At 42.8% G+C, this 23657-nt stretch overlaps 1 long non-coding RNA gene across 1 annotated transcript; it reads right to left on the reverse strand.

Moving 5' to 3' along the window:
• Positions 1–4138: 4138 nt before the first annotated feature.
• Positions 4139–23208, reverse strand: LOC118452901. Its single transcript, XR_004842778.1, has 3 exons — positions 23197–23208; positions 5576–5580; positions 4139–4266 (listed from the first exon to the last, which is right to left on the reverse strand). It is a non-coding gene; the product is annotated as an uncharacterized LOC118452901 (long non-coding RNA).
• Positions 23209–23657: the final 449 nt, after the last annotated feature.

Consider the following 23657-nt stretch of genomic DNA (forward strand, 5'->3'; position numbering starts at 1 on the left):
GGTCAGAGTAGGGTGGTGGGGTTGTCTTCCAACACACTCACCCAGCTGTTCTTTGTATGGGAACTGAACATCCAGGCAAGGTGGCTTGTGCATACCTTAGATTAACCTTGATGAAAGCCAAATTGCAACCACGATGTCAAACTCAGCTTGGAAGTGTTTGTGCATCCCTAGTTTAGACACAGCCAACAATAATTAATATGTGAAATGTTTTCCTGAGCTAGAGGCTCTTGATCTTATATGGAGCTTGGAAAACACTGAGGACTTTTCCTAAAAGATTCGATATTACAGAAGACATTCATGGTCCCCACACAGGCTCTCATCTAACTTTGTATTTTAGTTTCTGTTTGCAGAAGCTTTTTGTTGGTCTTTGCTTAAAGGTGATTTTGGAAAGTATCAGCTTCCTCAAAGGTGCCACTGAGGCACAAAACTGTAACACAAACATCAAATAAAGATGAAGGAATAATTTTTCCTTAATATTTTAGTCAGATGGCCTTTGCAGCAGTGACTAGAATCAGTGGCTTTAACAAGTATGAACATATTTTGGAAGTGTGTTGCTGAGCAAATTCTGGAATGAGGAATCCACATTTGCTGAGCATTTTCACTAGCCAGAGAGTTCCATAGTTGAGAAGACTGTAATGTCTTGCTTGTAGTTTTTTTCTTTTGCCCTCCATTTTACTCATAAATTGAAAGAAAACAAAAATGCGTGACACTCCATAAAAATATCTGTGTCAAGAGCAGATAAAACTCACTCCATTAAATGCTGAAAAGCCTGTTAATACTCAAATTAAAACATATACAAAATTCACACCCTTTAGGTGCATAAATACCTACAAAGTTGTTAATAACGTGAAAACTTATATTTCCTAACTGTTACAATATATTAATATGTTTTTTTCTAGAAACATAAAAATGCAAGAAAAAGACTGTGGAACATTGTTAATATTAAAATTCAATGTTATCTCAATTAGCAAGTCAGTTAACAAGATCAAGTCCAGAAGAGCTTATGCTTCTTTTACTCAGCTCCTGCTGAGTTGAGTATGACTTTTGTTATTCAGAGATCGAGTAACCACCCTGCTAATTGCATGAGAGGTGTACAAAGGGCATTAGATGGAAACAGAATCTGTCAGGAAAATCAGAGAAGCAGTAGGATGGAACTGACTGCCACCCCATTATACAGAATAGTAGCCTGCTTGGCAAACAAGAGTGGCAGCTAGGAGGAAGTTTCAGTACTGTCCAAACATTGTATTTCTGCAGTGCTATAATAATGAGCCAGGACAAGAATGACTGTGGTTGAAAACTGAGTTAGCATGAGGCCCTAAGTCAGGCCAGGAATGTACCAAAGTACATCCCTGGAGCCTGTTCACAGCAGCAGCTGCTCGGTGTGTGCCGGAGAATTCCCAGCTTTATCCACAATTGCAGTTAGGGATCGAAGGATCCTTTTTAGCTCACATTTGTATCGCTCTGCTTTTAGTGTCTGGCAGCAACATCAGAAACACCTGAACCCTCCATTACATGAGAGCATGAAATGCAAGGCACATATGGGGTCCAGTGGCAGAAAGGAATAAAGCCAGCGTTTGCATTTAGTGATGGACTTGTTTTTCTTCCTGCTTTATTGTAGAAAGTCTGATGTTTTGCAATAGATATAAAGGGAGGGAGCCTGAGGAAAGGTGGGGAGTATAAAGATTAAAAAAAAAAATGCAGTGGGATTGAAGAAACTGCATGTGTAGTACCAGCAGGGGTTCCAGAGCTGTGATGTTCCCCTGGGTGCTGATCGCACGCCTGCCGTGGAGTTACTTTGATAGCCCCGGTTACAGCAGGAGTGGAATATTTGAAATGATGTGGCGGAGGCTAAAGAGGAAGAGTATGTGGTCCTTTGAGACTAGGGAGGAGATGCAGCTTCATGGGAGCAAAAAGATATAGGAAGTATAGCCAGTAGAGAAAAACATATTTGTTATTAAAAAGATCTCCTGTAACACTCAACCCTGTAACTACTGAACTGGGAGATTCTACCCAGTATAAGCAGAATTTGTTGTGGGTTTTTTTTTTTAATTTCCCTGTAGCATCTTAGGTAAACTGGTGTAACCTGGCTATCAAAAATCTCTCCCTGAACCCTGCACAGTCCAGCCTGCTCTCCCGCAACAGAGCCGCTCCACTGGTGTCAGGCTGGTGGGTGTGGTGTGGAGCAGAATCTACCCTTTCAACCTTCGTGTGTTCCAGAAATAATTTGGGAAATGTGGAAGTTTTTCTTTGTCCTCAGCTCTGTGGTGGTTTGTAATTGAAGCCAATGCATAGCAGCAACAAAAGGAAGCTGTCACGTTGATAACTCTGCACTAAATGAGAGCAGAAATGTTCTTCCTCCACAAACAGCTACATCTTGGTGCCATTCATCTTCTGAATGTGTGCTCGAATTTTACTTTGGCTCTTCCATAGATGCTTGGTTTTGCGATTTGGACAGGTGAAACCAGCAAGTATGCAATTTGTGTAAACTAAGTGGTCTGTTAAGCAAAAAAAAGCTCTAAAGCATACTGGCTACAGCTCTGATTTTCACTCCAGCAACTCCAGCACCAGAACAGGACATGTGGATGAGTTCTTTATTTTGAAAACAAGTTCCTTGAGCACAACAGAGTGATTTTTGAAAGGTGTGGATCTATATGAATGATGAGATTTCTAAAAAAATCCCACAAATAAAAAACAACCCAATGACCCAAAACCTCAGTGGCAAAAAGAGTAACCTCTGCATGAACTTAAAGGCTGTTCTATTATTTTTTTTAAAAGTAAGCTGATGATCTGTGTTTCAAAATGAAGACTGTTCCATGAAAGAGATCTATGGCTGGACTATTTTGCTATGCCTTAGTATTAAAAAACAACCCATCTAAAAATTTTCCCACTAGATATCCTGATGAAAACCAGAGTAGTGGCATGGATCCAAAGGAATCAATGGAGATATATCAATTTGTACCTACTGCAGGTTTAACTCTTGATTTGTATTCAAGAGATTTGGCTCTTAGGACTACTGCTAAACACTGATTTTCTCTGTGGTATGACATACCAATGGGTACAGTAAAATACCTCTGAGTAGACAAATAGAGCAAAGAAGATGTGGGGGAGAATTGAGCACAAGAATAAATGTGTAAGCGGCTCCTGCATTTATCATTGGACAATCTCATGTAACTGAGCTGAACTTTGCTCAGGTATCTCTCCAGCCTGCTCTGCCGTGGAAGGGAACTGTGTGGCACCATCCATGACAGCAGCAGCAGCTGTGCTGGGCAGGTCACAAGCACAGCCCAGAAGGAGGTGGTTTGTCCTGTGGGGTAGCCCTTGCTAGTCCTGATCATAGAATCATAGAATCGATTAGGTTGGAAAAGACCTTTAAGATCATCAAGTCCAACCATTAACCTAGCACTGCCATCCCACCACTAAACCATGTCCCTAAGCACCTCATCTACCCGTCTTTTAAATACCTCCAGGGATGGGGACTTGACCACTTCCCTTGGCAGCCCATCCCAGTGCCTGACAACCCTTTCCGTGAAGAAATTTTTCCTAAACCTGCCCTGGCACAACTTCAGACCATTTTCCCTCATCCTATCGCCCATTACCAGGAAGAAGAGACTGACCCCCACCTTGCGACAGCCTCCTTTCAGGCAATTGTAGAGGGCGATAAGGTCTCCCCTCAGCCTCCTCTTCTCCAGGCTGAACAACCCCAGTTCCCTCAACTACTCCTTGTAAGACTTGTGCTCCAGACCCTTCACTGGCTTTGTTGCCCTTCTCTGGACATGTTCCAGCACCTCAATGTCCTTCTTGTAGTGAGGGGCCCAAAACTGAACACAGAATTTGAGGTGCAGCCTTACCAGTGCCGAGTACAAGGGCATGATCACTTCCCTAGTCCTGCTGGCCACACTATTCCTGATACAAGCCAAGATGCTATGGGACCTCTTGGCCACCTGGGCACACTGCTGGCTCATATTCAGCTGGCTGTCAACCAGTACCCCCACGTCTTTTTCTGCCAGGCAACTTTCCAGCCACCCCTCCTGTCATCTGCAAACTGACTGAGGGTGCGCTTGATCCCCTCATCAAGGTCATTGATAAAGATGTTAAACAGAACTGGGCCCAGAACTGAGCCCTGGGGGACACTGCTTGAGACCGGCTGCCACCTGGATTTAACTCCATTCACCACAACTCTCTGGGCTCGGCCATCCATCCAGTTTTTTACCAAGCAAAGAGTACACCCGTCTCGGCCATGAACTGCCAGCTTCTCTAGGAGAATATCTCCTGGGGCAGAGGCAGTGAGCTCAGCTCTAATGCCCTAGATAGCGTAATGGCCTGAATATTTTTGTCTGAGTGAAAACAAACAAATATTCTAAAAGTATTGGCCAAATAAGTTAATATCATCCCACATAGGATTTCTAAGGAATTCTAGCAATTCTAGAGATAAAGATAACATTAATTGGAGCGCTACCAGCTAAAGCAAGCCCAGTTCCTAGTAGGGGAAAGACTTATGTAATCTTGGTGGTGATAAGGACAAGCTGGGAAATGGATGAAGAGAAACTGCACAACAGAACAAATTCACTCCCCTGCCCCCATCTATTGTAGTCCTTCTTACATTCACCCTTACAAGAGTGCACCTTTAAACCAGTTATTTCTCTTCTAATGGGTCATTAGTGTGGCCTGGAAAGAGGTAAGGCTTTTATTTGGTAATTGTGTTTACTTTGCCAGCAGATGAGGCAAACTTTGAAGAGATGACACATCGAGTTTGGTTTAGTTATCTGTGTGTGATGAACAAGATCTTTATTCAGAGCTTCATACTCCTCCATGTTTTGAGGGTTTCTGGTGAAGTAGGGGATCAAGACCTCTGTGGAAAGAAGAGTAGAGTGGGAGCTGGATGGACGGAAGGGAAATAAAGTCCCACTTCACAAGAAGGTTTTTCAAAAACTGAAGCAACACGTTAACTCACGCATCTATTATCATGTTATGACCATAGACTGGTCTAATCAGAAAAAAAGGATAGCCATAGCCTTACAGGCTGTGAAAGCTTCAGCCAGAATGGTACATCCACACACTTTAATTCATGTAAGCCAGGATTTAACCTCTCAGTTGCTAGATTGGAATCTCACCATATAGGGGTTTGGATGGCAGGGCTTTTTTACCACAGCTGATACATTTTACAGGGTGGTCCTGAAAAGGCCATGGCTGTGTTGGCACAGCAGTGTTGTGTTGTGGGACCAAAGGGCTGGTGTGGGGAGAGGGAGAAGGAAGGGATGGCATATGCTGGGTTTGCTTGAGAGGTGGGAACAGCTTTCTGTATTTTTAAGACTGCTAATTACTGGGCCCGTTGCTTGGGAGGAAAGAAGGGACTGTCTATAAAATCATAAAGCATGGAAGAAGGTGAATATGGCATAATTGTTTGCATTTCTTATAACAAAAGAACCAAATGCCACCTTCTGATGGGATGATGTCTCTAAGGTAGTGGTGGCTTCCAAATTCAAGAGAGTAATTTGTGGGGGTTGCACTCTGCCCTTGTTTCTTAGTTTTTTTCCCTAGGAGTTTACTCCTGGGGACTGCTGGAGACCTTAACTACTGTGGCTGCTTTTAAGGTCTGATGAGGCAGCACAGAAGATGAGCAGCAAACGAGTTATCAGGTGGCTGCTCTTTCCTATCAGGGTGGAGATGAGGCCACTGTGTATCTCTAGACTGGAAGGGTAGGACAATGTGAGAGGTGTACTGTGGTGCACAAAGACCCAGATTTCCAAATGCATTCTTATGTATTTCAGATATTAGTAACTGAAGTATGTGAAAAAATATAGAAATAGCCTAATTTCTGTACTGTAAATAATATATCATGAATAGTTTTATTTCAAGAAGTAGGCTCAAGATCTGCAGTGAGTTCAACAGTAACAACTAAGTTTGGACTCAAGTTTGTGCGCTGGCAGCCCAGAAGGCCAACCGTACTCTGGGCTGCATCAGGAGGAGTGTGGCTAGCAGGTCGAGGGAGGTGATTCTGCCCCTCTACTCAGCTCTGGTGAGACCTCACCTGGAGTACTGCGTCCAGCTCTGGAGCCCTCAGCACAAGAAGGACATGGAACTGTTGGAACGGGTCCAGAGGAGGGCTACAAAAATGATCCGAGGGCTGGAGCACCTCTCCTATGAGGACAGGCTGAGAGAAACAGTAACAACTAAGTTTGGACTCAAGTTTGAAAAGGTAACAGAGGAAGAAGTGATCAAATAGTTCATTCAAGTTAGCTCAATACAGCCATGCTTCCATTTACTAGCAGTTTAATAGTATTATGCTCATCTTTGCACATTCCTTGTATTCGCTGCTGATTTTTTTTTGCTTCCTATTTTGTTGGGCTCCATAAGGTCATCCAGAATCATCTACACGTATCTAAATGATGGCATGATATTTATTTACTGTCAGTTATTTCTTTGCCAAAATAGAAAATAGCTGTAGACTTAAAATAGACCCTTGCATTACTCCCAATGGTCTCTTCAAATTCAAGAAGCTGGAGCCATTAATAGAGCCAAATTAAAGTGCATGTGACTGATAAAATTTAACACATACAATAGAAGTTGAGTGATAGTCAGAGCCTGTAGTTTTAATGACAAAACAAAACAATAAATCATTTCAAATGATTCATATAAACATGTAATAAGAACATCTATTTACTTGTCCAAACCTTGAGAAAAGTCATTTGTTACTTTGAGCAGCGCAGTAGTTGCTAAGTGCTTCGCTCTGCCTTCAGATTATGATGTATGAACCAGATTCACTGGAAATGCATTGGATGTTGCAGATGTGTCTCCTGGATTTTGACTCTCATTTGACCTCCCAGACTGCTTGCAATGATATTCTGATCATTAAATATGGCTATTTCTTTAGATGCTTGAGGGAATCTCGGTTCACTTGGTACTCCTAGTGGTTGGAAAGGAACTCTTTGCCCTCCAGATATCATTTCTCACGGTAGTGACCATCTGCTTTGCCACAGCCAAAGCCTGGTACAAACCCCACTTTTGTGCACATTGTTGCCTAGTGGTAAACAGGTTGTCTCTCTGCCATCTGACTTCGGTCATAGTGTAATGACTGAAGCTTTGGCAGAAGTAATGAACTTCTGCTCCATCATGGCAATAGAAAAAAGGGGGAAAAAAGGATACAGGACTGCTTTATCTATGTACATTATTTAGCCAGAACTTCGGGTGGAAGGAAACAACTGAGGAAAAAAATATCTCTGCATCATCTGTTAGTGACAAAACAACAGCTATAGAGAGAAGTTCATATAAACTCACCACTCCCAAATTGCTTAGGGATACTTCAGGAGTCTCTGTAAACTAATACAAAACAGAAATCTGATGTGTTTCAGAAATGAAATAATACTTGTTTAGAAAAGGACACCTGCACTGTAGCAAGGAATACTTTCTTAGAGGGGCTTAGAGACTGGCTTCTCTTTCCTGAGGATCCCCTGATGCTAAAAAGTGCTCTTTCACAGATGACAAACGTTAAACAAGATGTAAAATCTCTGGGTTTTCAGCCTTTGGCTATAACTTTGCTGGACTGCGGTGAGGCTCACTGAATTGCCACGAAGGTCCTTCTGCTTGACCATGCTGTGTTTTCCCCAGGCAGGGCCATGCCTGTTGCTGCAGCAGCTGTAGGATGCTACCCAGTGACAATGAGCCCTGCAGCCTACTTGGTAGAGGACAAGTGATGGTTTAAGGATGCCTTCGGCGTTCATATTGATAGGTGAGGCCCAGCATACCAGACTACTCGCAAAGGCAGGCTGAACACTTGATGTTGTTATCATTCATATGGGAACACTGCTGCTGTGGTCTTCCAAGTTATGGTCTCCTTTTCAGTGCAGAAGGAGATGCCTTTTCACTGCAGATAGAGGAAGCATATAGTCATTTCAGAAACCATAAATGTAGGCTTAAGTCAGTCGTATTTGCTAGCTAGGGACTGTTTCTTAAATCTCTTTGGTACTTACCTGTGGTACTGATGATGCTTCGTGAAAGATGAGTTGTACATGTCTTTAAAATGTCAATTTTAGCATTGCGTCTGTTCAGATAGGAAGATTTGTGTTGCTTGAGGATATGACCAGCAGCTTATTCCTGCAGATGAACTTGCCCTGTGCTGAAGGATACATGAAGGACTGTGTGACAGAGGGAAGCGCACTTGGCTCTGTTACACAGCTCCTGCTTTTTTTTTTTTTTTAACTTGCCTATTTCTGTTGCATCTTATTCTTAACAACATCCCTGAAGTATTTATGACCAAAATTCTTCACACATGATTACTAACTCTTGAAAAGAGCCTCTTTCTCAAGAGACCTTTAGATGGCTGGCATGGTTGACCATAAAGGCAAGGCAGAAATTTCATTCAGAAATCAAAGAAAAAAGACTTGAAAGAGAAACCTAAAAGGAAAGGAAAAAGAGAACTTGAATGTGCTTTACATGGGCCTATTTAGTCCATGTTTTATTTGTACAGGGTACCATGAGGAAAAGTACTGAATGCTGCAGTGGAGCTCCAGGGAGTGTTTTAATTCTTCCCTTGCATCCCAGAATTGATTGTTTTCTGAAAACAGGTACCTCAGGAGTCTCTGGGTAGCTCCTAGCTTTTTACCATGTCTTCCTTTGTTTTCACACTGGCAACTCTCTTATTCCCAGACCCAGAAAGGCCACATGACTTTCATTCCCTGGTGCACAAATCAACAACTGATCTGCTCCAAATTTCAGCCTGCGTGAATATGTGGGAGCTAATTCTCTCTCCTGCCATGTACTGCTGTGCTCTTATTTACCTGTGTATGCACTGATTTTGCTGGAGGGGGCAAGATTTTATGAAATCTCAAAGTTTACAGGCCAAGGCAGCAAGAAGCTCTGTCCTGGAGTCCCCTGGAGTTGAGTGGTTTCACCGCCCAACCTCCCAACTTTTTCTCCTAAACAAACTGATAACTTTCATAAATGTGAACTAGAAAAGATCTATTGATCTGCTTTACTGGGTTTCTTTTGAAATTGTAATATTGAGTTTTCACAGTAAAATGGCACTTTCTGCCTCCATTCTAAACTCAGATAAACAAGGCATGAGTTGCCTTGTCTTAGGCTTTTGGAGGTTATGGGTGGGGAGAAAGTCAGAGCCTCTTGAAATCTTGTTGTATCATGTTTTCTTGGAAGGCAGGAAGATGATAGTTTGGCCACGGCAGTATGCCTCCCCGTGCTGGGATGAGAAAACGCTCAGTAACAGCGCTTCTGAAAGGCTGATGCAGAAGGAGGATGATACTGCAACACAGCCAGGCATGGGTTTGTTTGCCTTCTCTACCTGCACTGTGACACATGCACATGGCTAAATAGAAAATCTGTTAAATCCCTCTGTCCTGACTGAGAGAGCTGTGAAGTAGCAGTTACTCTGAAAAGCGCCTAGCAGAGACTCATTGGATGTCAATGTGAACGGACAGAGACCCCCTTCCCCCGCCCCCCCCCGCCTTTACATACGGGTAGGATACTGGAGAACACAGCTGCATTGCTTGTAAGGGATGCTGAGTCTGGCTCTACTCTCATTTGCATCAAAGTAACTCCATTGATTTTGTTTGGCTTATACTTGATTTACACCACTTGAACTCCTAGAAAGAGTTGTCTTAGGCTATTTATTTCCATTATATAAATTCAACAAATTCAAACTCAGCTGGAACAGCCAATGTCTATTGTTATCTATTCAATTTGCACTGCCAAACCCAGAAGTTTCTGCCTTTTTACTGTAAAAGAAACATCGACAAAACTGTGTTCTTTGCTGGAAACTGTAACATTAAGCCCTGGATCAAATACCCAATACGCATATTAGTTCTGTACAGCTCTTTAAAACAGTCCCTGATGAGTTTAAATAAAGTTAGTAAATGCTGAAGTCTATCCACTGACTCTCTGGGAATCGTATACAACTCCTGCCTGGCAGACCAACTGTTTAGAGGTATTTTCTGTTAAAGCAGAAAGGGAGTTTAGAAAAGGCAGCTGGGCATTACCTGGGAGCTGGTATGAGATGAACTCAGATGGTCAAGGGCAAAGAAGAATCTAGCCTGAAACTTACTGTTTCCTTATTTTTCTTTCCTTCTAGGTTAAAGACAGGGTAGAAAATGAGTAAGCCCCTTTACTGACAGGATAAATGCAGAAAAACGAATGTCTCCCAAAAAGTCTCAGTGTGGTTCTATTTATAATGAATTGAAGATCCAGAAAGCCATGGGGTAAATCTGTTCATCTGAGAGCTCTTGCTGTACTCCACACTATGCCCTGATCTGTACAATAAAATCAAGCATAAGGTGGTACCGTCCTGACAGAGCAGTGCTTGCTGTTTCCACACCTCCTGTCATTTTCTGTTGCAGAACTAATGGTTGTTGTACTCTGATATAAATTAAGATCATGACTATTGTGGCTTTCAAGTTATTAACAAGTAGTAAAACACATCAGGAAATTAATTTTATGTTCAGTTTATGCATGCAACTACAAGGAAAGTGTAAAATAAGCTGAGAGTGATTAACAAAATTAGTAACTTGATTTCATGATTTTCTGAAGTGATTTGAAATTTTGGGCTAAATTTTGTCCTCAATTCTCACAGAATTAACCTTTCTCCAATTTAGGCTGGTGTAACTGAGCAGAATTTACTCGCTATGTTTAAAATAGAGACAGAAATTATTCATATCCAAGGCACTTCACTACTATTCACGCTTGTTCCCCTAGCACTGTTGTTGCAGTTGTTTTTTTTCTATGGTAGCAAATAAACAAATTAACATAAACATTATTTGCTAGGATGTCCTATTTAAAGGTGTCGAGACCATGGAGAGAAAAACATTAATGAAGAAAGCTGCATGAAGATCCACCTCCTGCAGACTTTGAGTCTCTGTGATTTAAGCAACCACTCTAAATTATTCTCAAGGTTTCCAGACCAATTTTGTTCAACCTTTAGTTAAAGATCATTTCTAGCAGGCAACCAGTTTTATTAATCGCTTGGGTGGTCATATAAGCCAGTGTGCTTTGTACACATATGTCATGTAATAACTCTACAGTGACTGTAAAACTGCTGCACGTTTTATTATATGGTGACATATAGGCAGGAGAGAAGACGTTATTGTTGTAGGCGAAGCGTATTTCTTGTAGCCTGGAGCAGTGAATGAAACTGATACTCAGGATTTAGAAAGAAAACCCCATCACTAGAGAAAAATTACAGTGTGGTGCCGCTTTTCCTTCCCACCAGTGTTTCTGCAGGGAGATCCGCAGTGCAGCCTGCAATTCCAGTCCGTGAGGGCTAAAAATAGGCGCGTGGCGCTCCCCGGTTGCAGTGCTTCACATAATGCGAGCATGGGGGTGCTGGGGGACTGTGGCGAGGCCCCCCCATGATTAACAAGCTGCACCAAGAAGCTGGCACTCTTGCAGGAAAAAAATACCCTGCTAATAAATTACAGGAGTGAGGGTGCTCCTCCAGGCACCCCTTTGCCTCCTCGCTGCCCCCAGGATGAATGGGGACTTGGGGGGGCAGCCGGGGCGGGCACAGGAGTCTTGGGGCGGTAGTGGCTCCGGACGGGCAGCGTCTTTGTCCGCATTTCCCTCCGGCCGTGCCTGCCCCGGTGCTGGTACTGCCGCCTCGGGAGCAAATTGTTGGGTGCGCTCAGAGCAGCTGGCCCTCGCCTGATGTCAGCCCGCGTGTACCGGCTATAGATGGGTGAAGTAAAAACAGCCCCTGCTTTCCTGTTTACGCACTCAGGCTTCCTCTGAGAAGTTCCTGAATAAAAACAGCCGGGCTTGACAAAATAGCCTTTCTATTTATTGCATTGGGAGAGAGCATGGTGATGGTGGAAAGGGGCTGGGTTGACCTAAATCGCCTGCTCGCGGCTGACAAGGAGTGGCTTTCCAGAAGGGGGCTGCTCGTGGCCTGGCTGATGCCCTGGACCTTGGGTCCAGGGGCAGCCCATGCCCTGCCACACTCCACTGCACTTAAACCCCCTTCGTGGGAGATCAGGAAAGAGGAAAAAGTCATTTTTCTGGCTTTGTGACATCCCAGGCTCCTTTCTTCTACCCTGAGGAATTCTTCCTTCCAGTCCTTCCCAGTTAGGCTGTTAAACTGGATTTTGTCTGTTTTCCAAGAGCAGTAAAGAAGAGGGAGCATTTTCAAATATGACTAGAGACACATTTCTATAGATAGGAAGGATGTTAGGTCCTCTATCTTAGTCTTTGGGGTTCTGGCTGTGACAACTGCTGCTCCATAGTGCACTATGGGAAAAGTGACCTAAAAATTCTTAGACCCAGGCACATGGGATAACTGCAGTTGCAAAGGATCTTGGAGGTCATCCAGGCAAAACTCCTGCTCATATCAGGGCTAAAGAGTACATGAGGAAATGGAATGAAGCTGCATCAGGGGAGGTCCAGGTTGGATATTAGGAAAAGGTTCTTCACTGAGAGGGTGGTTGGTGATTGGAACAGAGTCCCCAGGGAAGTGGTCATGGCACCAAGACTGTCAGAGTTCAAGGAGTGTCTGGATGATGCTCTTAGTCATATGGTTTACTTTTAGGTAGTCCTGTGAGGACCAGGGAGTTGGGCTTGATGATCCTTATGGGTGCCTTCCAATGTGAGATATTCTGATTCTGTGCTTCTAACTTATAGCTAGGTCTGATCGCTTGGAGTCCAGATGCATGTTGAATACCTCAAGGGATGGAGATGCCACCACCTCTCTGAGCCCCTGTTCCAGTGTTCCACCACTCTCATTAGATGTGGTCAGATTTTCCCTTGTTGCATCCTGTTACAGCTGCTTCTTGTCCCTTCCTGTGTTCCTCTGAGAAGATTGTGAGTCTGTCTTCTCTAAACCCTCCCTCTAGGTAGTTAAAGACAGCAATTAGAGCCCTCCTTAGTCTTCTCCAGGCTGAAAAAACTCACCTCCTTCAGTCTCTCCTCAAACATCAGCTGCTCTAGCCCCCTGACCTCTGCTGGAGATATTTTCACCTTGCCAAAATCTCTCTCATCCTGGGGAGTCCCCAGGTGGGCTCAGTACTCCAGATGGAGCCACAGAAATGCCATATGGAGTAGGTAACCTCTTCCCTCAGTCTTCTTGCTACCGTCTTGATAATGTAGCCAATGGTTAGTCTTTGAAGGGTACACTGCTTGCTCATATTTAACTTGTCCAAGACCAACCTAGTCCTTTCCTACAGAGCTGCTGTCCTCAGGCATTTGTCTGTCATATTTTGTCAAGTTCTTGTTGGCCCGCTCCTCCAGCTGTCTGAACCCCCTCTAACAGCAGCCCTGGTCTCCAGCATACCAACTGTTCCCAATCCAAACTGATGTCAGCCTGCTGAGGGTGCAGTCCATGCCATCATCCAAGTTGTTGAAGATGATAGACAATATCAGCCCTGGTATCAATCTCTGAGGAACATTTTTCTAAACCAGTCATTACTTCCAAGTGCTGACTGTTGTTCTCTGAGCCCACCGGTCTGGCAAGCCTTTCATCCATCTTGGAATTTGTCCATGGTCCACATCTCCCCAGTTTGTCTCTAGGGGTACTATGGGAGATCATGTAAAAAGCCCTGCTAAAATGGAGGCAAATGGTGTGCACTGCTCTCCACTTGTCCCCAAAATCCATCAACCTATTGTAGAAGGCAATTGGGTTGGCCAGGCACAGTTTGTCCTTGGTAAATCTGTGCTGGTTGTTCACAGTCACCTTCTTCTCCTTCCTGAAGATGGCTCCTGTGAGGATTTCTCTGTAATCTTTACAAGGACTAAGATGATGCTGACTATTCTGTAATACCCTTCCACCTCCATTTTTTTTTTAAGTAAGTTGACTGTAATATTCTTCATATATAAGAACTTTTAATTTTTAGTAGTCTGGACTAAGATGTAAATATGAGGGTTAGAACTTAAGGGATCCATTAACTATTCCTTAGATTCATCTGCATTCATTAAAAGCTGGCATTTCTGATTTTGGGGTTTTTGGTGAGATACAACTATATGTAGAAGACTGATAGTCTTCCATTTCCTAACGTACTGGAGGCAGAACAGCATCAGAGGAGTGGAAAAAATGAGAAGAGTAATATAGGGCAAACTTAATGAGTATATCTGAAAATCAGATTACAATTGCTTAAAACTGTACACCCCAAATGAGGTCTCTAACTATTAAAGCAGTTAAATGTCGTTCAAGTTTAAGAGTTTGTGCAATGTGGCTGATTTAAAATCAAACACTTACTGTGGTATTTTGCTGTATCAAGACTTTAAACTGAAAACATGGATCTAATCTTTTAAATCAGAGCCTCACACCTGCAGAAGAACAGCCAAAAAATCAAAACTCTTTGCCATTTTAACACAATCAATACTACTGAAAGAGCTTAGCAATATGTCCATTTTAGTGTATGTAGGCCAGTCAGTAGAGGGCAACAACATCACTCATTTACAGGAAGTCAGGTGGTCAATTAGAAGAAACAAGCTTTTTTTTTTTTTTTAATATATCTGGACTGAGAAAAAAAGGAAAACAGAAGTTCTTCTGCCTGTTCTATCTTAGGTTAAAGTGTGAAAAAACTTCTGCAATGCTGCCAGTTTTGACAAGTAAATTTCAAATGTGTACAGGGTGGCACAGGACATGGTGTGCCCACATGATCAGATGTTCATCCAGTGGGCCAGAGCTAATTGCACAGTTGAGTCAATTCAATTAAAAAGTGAGAAACATTTATGGGAAAAAAAAATATCCTTGTAGATCTTTTTTTTTCATCTTGTTGCTGGATTTCATTGTTCATTTGCTGCTGTTCCAGGCATAAGCCATTTGGCTTGCTCACATGTCTGGCCCACATTCCTGCAAGAGGTCTGCATTTAAAATGATGAGAGAGTCCATCAAAAGAAAAAAAGAGAGATGCGAAGAGAAGATTCTTGGAAATTTGTCAGTTCTTGCCAAGGATTTTTCGGGAGACTGGAAAAAACAACAGGACTGGGACCAGCTATCTGTGGGGTAAGGGAGCTTTTAGTGTTGACGTCTTCCATTCCACAGAAAGACACAGATTCCGACCCATTAATCTCTGGTGGGGTCAGCAAGGTCTCCTGTTGTTCATAGTGCATCAGCAGTCAAAAATATTCTCAAAACATTTCAATAAGATACTTTTTTTTTGTAAAGGGGAAAAAATGGCATAAGCATATGCTGTTTCAGAGCCCCATCCAAAACTTTTTAAAAATATGTCATCTGACAAATAAAAATATTTGAGTACAGCCTGACATTTATTAAAACCTTAAGAAGTTGAACAAGGTATCATGACTATAAAGTTGAGAGCTGACAAAAAGCTGAAAACCTTTCTAGTTGTAACCCATGGAGCCACTGAAGCTGCTACTAAATCTTACAGGGTATTTATTAGTAAAAACTATAAGAAGTTTATAAAGCTAAACAGTGTGTGACAATAGGCTCTGATTTAAGGAAGGAGTGACTTGGAGCTATGGTAAGAAGAAGTTTCTTGACACCTTGGCCTCCTCATTTCTGTAAAATAAGCACTACAAAATTTCACCTCTCTGCAGGTAAAGAACACTCCTTACCTGGCTGTCAAATAAAAGAAAACAGTGGTGTTGCACAGACGATTGAGCAAAGATGGCAAGAACGATTTCTCTTCTATGCCTGAGAGGAGGAACTATAAGGAACACTGCTGGTCCCATGTGTTCAAATGATATGAATGACGCTCTCTGAAATCATCACTAGTCCAGACTACTGTTGCTGTTTAGACTTTTGAGCTTTCAGAGTTTTTTCAAGCTTCTGCCAGTAGTTACAAGGTTTGGATACTTTCAGTGGGGTTTTCATGCATTCACAGCATTCACAGTATTTTACGAGCTGTGGTAGCTTTGAAGGAAAACACCAAATATTGCAGTATTTCTGATGAAAGTGTGTCAGTTGGCACAACTGGGCCCTGTCAGTCTCAAGGAGCCCAGCATCACCACCAAGATGCTCTCTGCCATTAATACCACAGTGCAGATGATAATTAGCTTTGCCCATAGGTTCTGTCAGTTTAGCAAATGTTTATTCATGCTGAAAGGTGTTTTACTGGCAGAGAGCTCCAAATTCAGACTAATTTAAATTTTCTATCATTTTTAGCAAGTTTTGAGTAATTGTTTCCTCAGAACCACAATTATTCCTTTAAAAAGTCATATATGTACAGCTCCAACAGAGCACCAGATATCTTACAGACAGGACTCCAGAAGGTGCCTGCTAATCTTTTCCTGTTATTTTCTTGATCCTACAGTGTCTTGTACTGCTGAGGAAACGAGACAGTGAGCCAAAGCCAGCTCCCCAGGGAGCTGCCAGAAAAGATGCTTTGTCCCTGGACTGTGAAGGTTATTTTTCATTTCCTGCGACTGTTAAAAATAATGGTATCTCTGCACAGAATTCTTGTTGGGCCTTCTCTCTTTGGTGCAATGCGCACAACATGAACAGATCAGGCACACGGAATAAGGTGCAGATAATTGTGTGTGCTTACTGTATGCAGCACGGCAGGCACAGCTTTAGTCCCGCAGTGCTTGTCTCGCAGAGTTTGCGTGGCCTCTGCAGTGCAGAAGGCAATGAGGGACATCTGATGCCTAAGCTGTTAGACACAGAATCGCAGATTCACACAATCACAGAATGGTTGAGGTTGGATGGGAGCTCTGGAGATCACCTAGTCCAACTCTTTTGCTCAGAGCAGGGTCACCTACAGCAAGCTGCCTGGGACTGTGTCCAGTCAGGTTTTGAATATCTCCAAGGATGGAGACTCCATAACCTTTCTGGGAAACCACTCTGGGCAAATGTTTGACCACTTTTACAACAAAAATAGCTTTTTCTCATGTTTAAGTGGAATTTCCTGTATTTCAGTTTGTGTCCCTTGCCCCTGCCCTTTCACTGGATACCACTGACAAGAGCCTGGCTCCATCTTCTTTACCTCCCGCCCCTGTCAGGTATTTATATACATTGACAAGCTCCCCTGAGTCTTCTCTTTTCTAGGTTAAGCAGTCCCAGCTCTCCCATCCTCTCCTTGTATGACAGATGTTCCTGTGCCTGAATCACCTTTGCGGTCCTTCCTTCACTGGAGTCACTCCAGTGTGTAAGAAGTCTTTTGCACTGGGAGCCCAGACCTGGATCCAGGACTCCAGATGTGTCTCACCTGTGCAGAGAGGAGGGGAAGAGTCACCTCCCTCAGCTTGCTGGCAACATTTTCCTAATGCAGTGCAAGATGCCACTGGCTTCAAGGACACATTTCCAGCTCATGTTCAACTTAGTGTCCACCAGGACCCCCAGGTCTTTTTCTGCAAAGCTGCTTTCCATCTGGTCAGACCCCAGCTTGTCCTGGGCTCTGGGGTTATTCATCTCCAGGGACAGAACTCGGCATTTCTCTTCATTGAACTTCATGAGACTCCTGCTGGCCCATTTCTCCAGCCCACCAAGGTCCCTGTGAATGGCAGCATGCTCATCTGGTGTATCAATCACTCCTCACAGTTTTGTATTGTCTGCAAAGTTATTGAGGATGTATTCTGTCCCATTATTCGGGCTATTAATGAAGATGCTAAACAGTATTGGCCTCAGTACCAACCCCTGAGGTACTCCACTAGTGACTAGCCTCCAAGATGACATTGATCACAAATCTTTGATCATGCCACTTCATGCCACTGATCATAAATCTTTGAGCATGGCAGTTTAGCCAGTTTTCCACCCATCTCACTATCCACTTATCTAGCCAGTACTTTGACAATGGGGATGTTATGTGAGACACTGTTGAAACCCGTGCTAAAATCAAGATAAACAACATTCACTGCCTTCCCCTTATCCACCAAACTAGTCATTTCATCACACAAGGCTATCAGGTTGGTCAGGCATGTTTTCCTCTTTGTAAATCCATGCTGACTACTTCCAAACACCTTCTTGTCCTTCATGTTTGTAAATAGCTTCCAGAAGGATTTGATCCTTCACCTTCCTAGGGGCTGAGGTGAGGCTGACTGGCCTGTAGTTTCACAGATCCTCCTTCTTCTCCTTCTTGAAGATAGGAGTGACATTTGCTCTCTTCTAATTGTCAGGAACTTCTGCTGGTTGTCATGACTTTTCAAAGATAATTGAGATTGGTCTTGCAATGACATTGGCTAGCTCCCTCAGCACTTGTGGGTGCGTCCTATCAAGACTCATGGGCCTGTTTATACCCAATTTGCTTAAATGTTCCCTAATCTGGTCCTTCTTTACTGAGGGTAAGTCTTCCTTGCTCCAGACTTTCCCTCTGGTCTCAGGGTCTGGGATTGCTGAAGGCTGAACTTACTGGTAAAGATCAAGGTGAAAAAGTAATTGAAAATCATCATGTCCTTTGTCTCCAGGTCTTCTGCCCCCTTCAGCAGCAGGCCCACATTTTTCCTAGTCTTCCTTTAGCTGCTGATATACCTGTAGAAGCCTTTCTTGTCACCTTTTATGTCCCTCCTCAGATTGAACTTCTGGCGGTCTTTGGCTTCCAAAACCCTGTTACTGCATACTCAGACATTGTCTCTGAAATCCTTGTGGGTCGCCTGCCACTGCTTCCACCTCTTGTATGCTTATGCAGTAACAATTCATCTCTCCACCCCTCCCTTCTACTTCCCTGTGGCTTGGCAGACAGATAGCATGGCCACTGCTACAATTGCTCAGCCAAAGAAGTAAACAGTTTGTTTGGCTGCCTTATAAGGCACTTATCTTTAGGTGACTACCCCACACTGCAGCAGCAGAAGTTGCAGCTAGCAACTGAGTTTTGAGGTCTTGAGTAAAATGACTGCAGTTCCTATCAGTGACTAAGCACTGGATTTTGTCTTCACTAGCTCAAAGTCAGAACCTGAACTACTGTCTAAAGGATGCCTTTTTCCAATCTGACAGCCTGAATTCCAGATTTAAGCCCCAAACACATTTTCAGAACTTGGCAATAAACCTCCTTGGGAAAGTTGGGTATAATGGAGCAGTGAGACAGATTTAACTGTGGCAGAGATTTTGAAGGAAACTGGCATGCAGAGGACACGAAGCACGTGAATATTCCAAAGGCAATACTAATGCTGTTGTTGCTCATTCTCTTTTGATACATCTTTGTTAAACTTTGAATGGTCTGTGATTTTGCTGGCAGTGAAGTCTTGTTTTATTAGAAGAAGAGGAACATATCCTAAGTTGGCGCAGCTCGTGTTTTGGAGACTCTCAGATTTTTCCTCCATCAGCTTCCTTCAGAAACAGGAAGCTACACAACAAATTGTCTGAACAGCAGTTATGACCTTATCAATCTATTACTGTGCTTGTTGATTCTGGAGTTGTTACCAACAAGGTGATTATTGTGAGTATTTCTACAGTGCCATGCAAACCCTAACCCATTCGACTCCAAAGAAGCAACTGGAACAATAGACTGGTTAATACTTTCTTTCATATTAGTTTGGGAAAAGTTGTCATTTTAATACAGGCAAAGAGGCCCCAGATGCAAAATGGACCAATCAGATATAGGCAAGTCAGTGTAGAGAAAAGCATGAAATAATAATAAAGCAGGAAAGTCAGGGCACAGGTGACTTCATTTCCATGTCTGTACCCCACCTCACAAGTTGCCAGAGCACCATGGTCACCCTCCGTGGCAGTAAGGTAGAGAGGGAAGCAGTGACTGTCAGGTTGCCCCAACCACTCCAGGTTGGCTGGTTGCCAGAGTGCCTTCTGGGCCAGATTGCAGCTCCTGCTGCCACTTCAGCTGCTGCCATCTAGTGTCACCTTGTGGGAGGACAAACAGTAAAGGTTGTGCCTGTTTTCATTATGATGAGGTCAGAGAAGATGCTCCCCCAAGCCTTGAGACATAGGTTGTCTAGAAAGTGTGATTTCAGCCATGGGACAGGCTAGCTTCACACAGCTCTTCTATCTGTTTTATCTGTTAGCTCAAAGGCTGGAGATGTTATCCAGGAGCCTTGGGCTACAGACACTCTTTTTTCCTAAAGGGATTTGAACCCACATCCTCTGATTTCCCATGAAAGTGCCCTCAGGAATAGGAAAAGCACTTTCTGCTTCTAACCCATTTCTGCTGCTTGTCCTGCCATATGTAATCACATCTTTGCCACTTCTAGAGATGCCACCACAGTGACTTGGGTTGGTGTCTTGGTTCTGCGCTGTGCCAGTGATTTGGATCATGACCGAAGTGAATGCTTTTACAAGCTTCCTTAGGCAGGCAGGACTTCTGGTGTCCTCTTTCTCCTGCAGTCCTCCAGAACTGGGACAGGATCAATCTAGTTCTTGGAGTATTGATAGGGAAATTAATTTGCTCACTCTGGGTATCCAGTTACCAACAACATGTAGGAATGTCTTACAATGAAAGAGTTCTCTGAAACTATCAGGTGAGATTCTGTATATGCTCTAATTATCTTAAGAAACAGCCCACTCACTTGATAATAGCATTGTTTTTTTCCATTAGAATGAGAATATTTCTTTTTCCTGACCACAGTATCTTGACGGATGAAGAACACCCACTTACAGGGAAAATCTGTAGGGTTTTTGCTAATGGATACAGTGGAGGTTTAGGGCAGAGTCATGGCTCCTCAGGCATTATTTCTTTGACTGGAATTTTTTAGGAACAGGGATCCTGTGTGTGCAGTATATATATCTATATGTGTATTGTCTAGGACATTAACAGAACTATTCAAGCACAAATAAATATGGGAATGTTATGTTGAAAATCTCAGTTATTTCTAATTGATGAAAATACCCCGGTGTTTATACAAAGCTACACAGTGACTCACAATGAAATGAAGTCAGCAAAATACCAGACGTTTTTACATCCAAAACAGAGACAAGTGCCATATGTTCATAAAATACTTTTCTGCTTAGTAAATGTTTATGAAGAAAATGAATGGATAATTTCCAAAAAGAGAAACTTGTGTAATATTATTTTCAGATAACAGAAGTATTTTTCCTTTAAGATTTTTTTCTTTTCATTTATTTATTTTCATTGTAAATCAGATGACACATGAAGGTATGTACTATACGACTCACAGATACATCTTATTGTGCTTTGGTGTCTGACTACCAATACAGCAAAAAATATGGGAAAACATTTTCCCTGCAGACCAGAAACCCTTGACTTACTGTTTGATGGGTCCAGGATCTGGTGCCTGTGGTCAGACTGAACTGTACCTAGTAGATGTTAAGCCTGGTGGAACCTGATGTGGAAGACACTTCTCACCTCAAAGCTTGGTCTGGAGATGTATTGAGTTCAGTGGGAACCAAGCCCTCTAAGGAGATGGTAAGAGGTACTGTTTCTCCTTCAATTATGTGAGAATTGGGTAGAAGCAGGTTTAGTCCTGATACTAAATATTGTCTTACTGAGCCTTTCTGCACTAACTGGAATAAGTTTTTCTGTTTCGATTGCTTATGGATCTTTTACTAATGAGGATACTAAGCTGTTGATGGTTGTTGAATATATGAACCAGACGATGGGGCATTTGTTAGAGAAAAAGAGATACTATAGGTGGGTAGCAAGTGTTCGCTTTCTTTTACAATATAAGGACAAGGAATCGTTAGCTAGTAGGGGCAGTTTCAAAGCAAACAGAAGGAGATGGTTTCATCGAAAAACACAGTTAAGCTGTGGAACTCCTTGCTGAAAAATACCAGGGCTGTTAAGTGTTTACATGGGTTCAAACAGAATTGAGCATATTCATGGGAGAAAAAGATGTACCAAAAGCCATTAAATAGACAGATGTTTCCAGCCAAGGAAGTCCCAGCTGCAAGTTGCTGAGGTCTAGAGAGGATGAAGTCCTACTCCATGCTTGCCTTGTTCTTGTACTCTTCCCTCTGCATCAGTTGCTGGAACTAGACAGCAGGCTGTATTGACCTGTGGTGTGAATCAGTATATCTGTTCTTAGGTTACAAGCTTGAAGATGACAAAAAGCAGTGCCCACATTCAATCCTGAGCAGTCCTCAGTAGCCTGGAGTGGATTCCAGGTAGCAGGAGAGATGCAAAATGTAAAGACTGCAATACGACATGCAATATGAGTGCAATAGGACAGCCATTCTGGGAAATAAAACAATGGGAACAAACAACATTTTTATTGCAACTAACTGGGAGAAGAATTATTAATTTGACTGAGTTGTAGACCTTCAGGTTCTGCGATAATACATTGCCTATTCTTGTATGCAAAAAGAAAGCCACAGAAAAAACCATAGCCATCTGGGTTCATCCAGATTCATTGCTGGCTTTTAGAATAAAATTTAGCTGGTGCCTAGCTTCACAACCAGCTGCTGTAGCTAATCATATTATTAACATTTTTATTTGTTTTGATGGTACTTCAACCAGCCACTAAGCTTGTTCTTTTGCTTTGACTTGACTATCTTTTTTACATTTGCAACATGCCAATTTTCCTATGTCACTGTTCATCTGGGTGAATATAAAGCATCCTCAGTTATTTTCTAATATTTGAATGATTCCAGTTGGTTTTGCGTGTGAGGGTGAGCAGTGGGTTTAATACCCTTTCCTGTTACAGTGGAGAATTTGCTATCCTGCAGCCTGTACACAAAATCACATCTAATATTCAGAGCTCCTTCTTTAGCTGATAATGGGGTAAGAAGTGTGCCTTGTGGGTTGCCTTGTACTAATTGTCTGATAATTTACCATGGTCTCGGTGGCAGTTCTGGCAGCCACAATCCATGCTTTGTTTGCAAACAGGTTTTCCTTAATCAGATGACGAGGTATACAATCTACGTTTAGCTTTGCTTTGCAAACTTGAGGGACCATGTCTGCAATCAGTAATATTTCAGGTTTTTATTGCTTTTGTGAATTTGTATGCTGAAAGTTAGTTTTCATGTTTATGAGACACAGGCAAAGACAATTTTGTTAGCTAGACCCTATTAGCCCCTTTTGTTAGCTAGAGCTAATGATAACCCATTCACAGCCGGCTGACCTTCTATCTATCAATCCAATCTTTTGATTCCTTGATATGAAAACAGCATTCAACAAGAGAGCTCCGGCATTTGCATTTCCAGGTCTCAAACTTTAAATACTGATCCCCAGTCTTTACTGGTCTAGAGCTATATCTGTTCTGGAGTAGTCACAGAATCACAGAATGGCAGGGTTGGAAGGGACCTCGGGAGATCCAGTCCAACCCCCCTGCTAAAGCAAGGTCATCCAGAGCAGGTTGCACAGGACACCGTCCAGGCGGGCTTTGAATATCTCCAGAAAAGGAGACTCCACAACTCCCCTGGGCAGCCTGTTCCAGTGCTCTGTCACACTCATAGTCTACGAGACTGTGTTGGTAATTCAAACCCAGAGATTCTTTAACTCTTGCAGTTTTGCGAAGTTGTTGTGCATCCCATTGCCACTGGGTTGCTGGCAGGACAGCCCTAGCAGGTTGCTGGTCCTTGCTGCTGGATTAGGCTCTCTGTTCCAAGGACTGCTTCAGCCTTTTGTTGTCTGTTGATCACAGTCCTCTTTGCAATCAGCCTGTTCCCTTGTTGAGTGTACACTGCAGGGAACAAGGGCTATTCCGTCTTCTGGCAATTTTCTTTTTGGCCAGTCTTTTCTAAAGTATTTACATAAATATTTAATTCATGTATTCCCACAATGCAGAATAACTCACTATTGCAAGCTTTGAACTTCACCTGTTTAACTTGTGGGTTTTCTTGTGATGCTAATGAATGGTTTCTGACATCCTTTTAGTGTATGCATCTTTTTAAAGCTTGATTTTAATAGACTTTTTTTATT

This window comes from Egretta garzetta, unplaced genomic scaffold (genome assembly GCF_000687185.1).
Source record: "Egretta garzetta isolate BGI_Z169 unplaced genomic scaffold, ASM68718v1 scaffold98, whole genome shotgun sequence".
In the NCBI taxonomy this organism is placed as follows: domain Eukaryota; kingdom Metazoa; phylum Chordata; class Aves; order Pelecaniformes; family Ardeidae; genus Egretta; species Egretta garzetta.